Source organism: Martes martes (assembly GCF_963455335.1).
Source record: "Martes martes genome assembly, chromosome: 8".
Classification (NCBI taxonomy): Eukaryota; Metazoa; Chordata; class Mammalia; order Carnivora; family Mustelidae; genus Martes; species Martes martes.
This window is the reverse complement of record NC_137895.1, coordinates 43548168-43553161: the sequence shown is the minus strand read 5'-3', so window position 1 is coordinate 43553161 and position 4994 is coordinate 43548168. Positions and strand designations below refer to the sequence as shown.

Sequence of the window (4994 nt, the reverse complement as noted above, 5' to 3'; positions counted from 1 at the left end):
TGATAAAAATAATAGGAAAAATGATGGCAACTGCACTGCTATGAAACAACCTGAGCACAGAAAATTGTTAAAATGATATTTTCCTATGTAACAAGATTATCAGAACACAGAATACCAAAGGAAATCTGTAAGTTTATTTAGCATTATTACCCATTATGTAATTGAAAGCTGGAGTATGTGCATGTATATGAAATGTGTACAGTGAAATCCCCTAAAATGTGGAAATGATTTTAGAATAGTGAACTTTATTGCAATTTCTTTTGTTGTTGTTGCTGCTGCTGCTGTTTTCCAAGATTTATTGAAGAAATTATAGAACAGCAGAAGGATTCAAGTGGCTCCACATGGCATTTTGAAATTCAACCCAACTGTAGGCTGAGTGACCTGCAGGTTGGACAAAGCCCAAGAATTTCAACATTTCCTTAGTGTCAGGATCTACTTCAATGATCTCCTGATCCAGGGCTGAGACCTCAGGAACATAATTATCTCTCCTTTCTCTCTCCTCCTCCTACAGCTTGATTGAGATACCTCTCACGGGGCATTTCTGCATGCACTTCAGATGTGTGACATAGCCGGCTATCTTGTTGCAGTTTCTTGCTGGGAATAGCAGCAATCTCCTCACACACACACTTGGTGTGGAAGTTGTTGCCCAGGCATGTGTAGTACTTCTCAATGATGGCCTGGACTGCTTTCTTCACAGTTTTGATGCAAACACAGCCCACATTGGCAGGTCCCCGGTAAAAAAGAATTCCAATTTCCTCATAAAAGTAAAGTACTAAGCAGGAGTTGGAATAGACTGTAAATTATTGAAATGTTTTAAAAGTCATGAAAGGGTCGGCACAAGCATGTTTCACACTTTATAATGATACTAGAGGGGTGCCTAGGTGGCTCAGTCATTAAGTGTCTGCCTTCAGCTCAGATCATGGTCCCTGTGTCCTGGGATCAAGCCCCTTATCTGGCTCCCTGCTCCGCAGGAGGCCTACTTCTCCTTCTCCCACTCCCCCTGCTTGTGTTCCCTCTCTCACTGTCTCTCTCTCTCTCTCTCTGTCAAATAAATAAATAATCTTTATAAAGATAGTAGAGTAGGATGTGGTATATTTGGACAAGAATGGAGTGAGTGCTGATGTAACTGTTCTTGATGTTCTGTTTATTTTGACTATCTACAGGAGCATGAGAGTACTGACTATTAAATTGATATAGAATTATGTGCTACATGATTCTCTTCTTAATAATCATCGAAGATACACTTTAAAAGAGTAACATGTGACAGCAAAAATATTATTTGAGAGAGAGCAAATGAGATAAATAATATTCTTCTCAGAAAGTTGGCTTAGGATTATGTATGACCTTCTTGGAATATATTATGTCATGATGAACAAACCCAATAGAAAGTGAATGACTTAATTTTTATTCATATCATACACAATGCAAAAAAAGGCTTTGTCTATATTTTCCCTAATTTCTCCATTAGCACTTAGGTCTTTTTAAGACTTATTTATTTATTTTAGAGAGCAAGAGAGAGCATGCACACACACACACACTTGTATAAGTGGGGTGACAAGCAGAGGAGAGAATCTTCAAGTAAACTCCCCACTGAGCATAGAACCTGATGCAGAGCTCGATCACACAAACCATAAGATCATGACCTGAGCCTAAATCAAGAGTCAGACACTTAAATGACTGAGCCACCAGGCACCCCATGAATGCTTAGTTTTGAAACTGTCATTGAATTAACAGAAAACATAATATTCCCTTCACTAGCCTTCACATGGATTATTTTGTTCATGAAAACACACAGATACACCCACACGCATGCACGCGCGACAACAGTGTCTAAACAAAGGACAAACGGAGATACTGGTGCAAAAGGGAAATGTAATTGATATTTTATATCAGAGAGGATTTAATCCATAACTCTTGCTAACTAGTCCTGTAGACAAATATAGTATATAGTGAAATACACATTGGTCTACAGGAAAACATTTTCCCAAATGAAATACTGACACAAATATCCAAGTATGATAAAATATTTAGTTATTCATCTTCAATATCCTTTAGTGAACTTTCAAAGTTCATGACTAGAAATTTTATAAACTTATATTTAATATAAATGAACATTAGTGGATAATTTCTCGAAAACAAAAAAAGTTCTTAGTATCACTATTAGCTAGCTTCATTTCAGATAGTTATGTCTATAATTTTAAATATAAAACGCACTGACTTTTTTGGCGATATTAAACTCATCAGTAATTACTTAAATGTGAAGTGAAGCAAAAAAATTATAGATATAACTTTACTAAAGAAGTATAAACTCCCTACTAGATAAATAAGAACATCACAGGTTATTTTCTGTACACATCTTAGCATAATTATAAAATGTTACATGTATTCATATTAATATAAATTTTTAGAAAGTCTTCAAGAAAGCAGAATAATTTAACAGCTACATTGTGATATTATCTTTATTTCCAATAATCCTTTACTAAATTTATGATGTTGAAGGAAAACAAAACTGTAATCTCAATAAAACTATTGAAGTCTGATTATCAGCTTCAGATTATGTGCTAACTGAAAAACAGAATCTCCCTTTCCATGACTTGTGCTTTCTACATGACTTGTAGAATACACAGGGTTTTCACAGACAATTCAAAGAGAAAACATACTGCCTTATATTTAAGATTGAAAATTTCATGTATCTTTCATGTACTTGCATCTTGTGAATTTTCAGATTCTAAGATAACTTAATCACTCACATTGACTATCACGTGATCAATTTTATGAAGACTCAAATGTTAGAGTGAGGTTTTCTTTTCATAATTTTATAACATCTCTAAAAAGACTGGTATTGTAAAATCTTTAATCATTTACATGTTATAAAATCTTTTACTTTCCCTTATCCTCTTTGTATCAGAAAATTATGTGGCTCATTGTTTCTTTCTAAGCAATCAGTACAAGTTTTTAGCTTTAACTGCCATTTTCCCATTTTTAATTTGTTCTTACAAACAAAACAGAAGTTTCCACATGTCTGTAACTGCCATGAAAATGTGTATACTTCCTCTAAAATGTTTCTTCACATAATGCTTCACAAAATAAAACTGACTTTTCCTATAGAATCCCACTGTCTTGTGGTATCCACAAGCTACATTAACTAACTAAATTTAATTTTAAGCTAATTAAAATTATATGAAAGTTAAAATTTAGTTCTTCAGTGCACTGGGCACATTTTAAGTGCTCAAAAGCAATACATGGCTGGTGACTACCATATTGGAAAGCACAGATACATTTTCATAGATCTGTTAAAACAACAAAAAAAGGGAAAGATGTTAGTGTGTGTGTGTGTTTCTTTGGCTTCTTCTGAGGGAATTAGAATTCTGTGTATCTCCTGAAATTCTGAGACCATGCCAGAAGGAATAAGTGATGTCTAGAAAGTTTGGAATTGTCATAATGAACGAAAGCCATCCATAGGGAGATTAGAGAAACAAGAGTCCTTGGAGAACCACAGAATTTTAAGTGACAACATGCACAGATGCTACAGTCCCTGTCAGTCAAGTGAGTTAAGTATGCTCAAAAGATTGTAATGGGTACAGGGAAACATAGGGGTTTTTACTTTTTAATACATATTATTTTTATACTCTGCCCAAAAACTTCTCTCCATTGCCCATTAACACATAAGAAAACTCTCTCCGCGCCTTTACCCAGGAAATAAAGAAACCCAGAATCCAAGGACACAAAAAGAGAGCTCCCTGCTACAAAAGGAGGGTGGAACAGAATAACGTTTTTCCATTTTGTTGTGCTATCACAGAAAAAAATGAAACAAAACTAGACAGTTAATTTCTCAGTAGGTTATTCCGCCACTTTAAATTCTTAATAATTACTCTGCCATTTTATGTAATAACTTTTATTTAACCCTTCATTGCACACATATGAGGTGTATACTTGGTTGAGGGCAGGGAAAATGGAAGACAAATATAATACACATCCCCAAGTGTATTATAGAATAAGTGAAGTGAAATATTCATGAAAGATTACAGGCAGTCAGGTTTTATGCAGAGCTAATATACTGACCATCAAAGCTTAGTGTTTATTCATAATCACACAAAATATATCCCCAATTTTATATTTATATTAGCATACCCCTTTATGGCTATATGTTCAGAGAATATAATCTTTTTTTAAAGATTTTATTTATTTATTTGACCGACAGAGATCACAGGTAGGCAGAGAGGCAGCCAGAGAGAGAGGAAGGGAAGCAGGCTCCCTGCTGAGCAGAGAGCCCGATGCGGGACTCGATCCCAGGACCCTGAGATCATGACCTGAGCAGAAGGCAGAGGGTTTAACCCACTGAGCCACTCAGGTGCCCCAGAATATAATCTTTATATACATTAAAGGATTTTTATTTCCCTTTTGTAATGTTTGTAGTGTTTCTTCTTCACAGCTCACCCCCCTTTCATTCATGTATTATAGGAAAGTTCTAGTTATATCAATGGACTAGCTGAAATATATTACAATACGTAAAATGGTCTTTTTTTCTTTTCAATTTTGAAAACAATAAACAACATGTCCATTAACATTATAAAACAATTATGAAGCTGCCGCGAGTTCTACCCTGAACCTACCCTGGACTCCACCTAGTTGTTCGGAGGATATCCAAACTAGTGTTTCAACCTTAATTCCCACCAATCCAGCCATATAGGCAGAAAATGGAGAACTTAAAGGAAGAAAATGAGTCTGTTGGTGCTGAGGGGTAGCTCACTAAAGTAACTGAAGGGAGCTCATTCTCAGAAACACTAGGGATTTTTACCAAAGGGAGAGCTGACATAGATAATTTCGGGTTAGATGTATCAAAACTGCAAAAACTCTTGGATCCACCTCAGAACTGCCATGGGAGGGGAATAATCTTAAGAAATTGACATTTGTCCTTGGTAGTTTGGGACTATGTATCTACTTGAAGCTTCCTGTCGGTTTTCTTTCTGAGGAATTTTGTAGACTGGTGGTTT

The 4994-nt window shown here is 35.5% G+C and overlaps 1 pseudogene across 1 annotated transcript; it reads right to left on the bottom strand.

Annotated features, from left to right (window-relative positions):
* Positions 1-327: 327 nt before the first annotated feature.
* LOC308347042 (small ribosomal subunit protein eS17-like) lies at positions 328-4686 on the bottom strand (annotated as a pseudogene). Its single transcript has 2 exons — positions 4614-4686; positions 328-793 (listed from the first exon to the last, which is right to left on the bottom strand). The product of its transcript is annotated as a small ribosomal subunit protein eS17-like (transcript).
* Between the last annotated feature and the right edge of the window lie 308 nt (positions 4687-4994).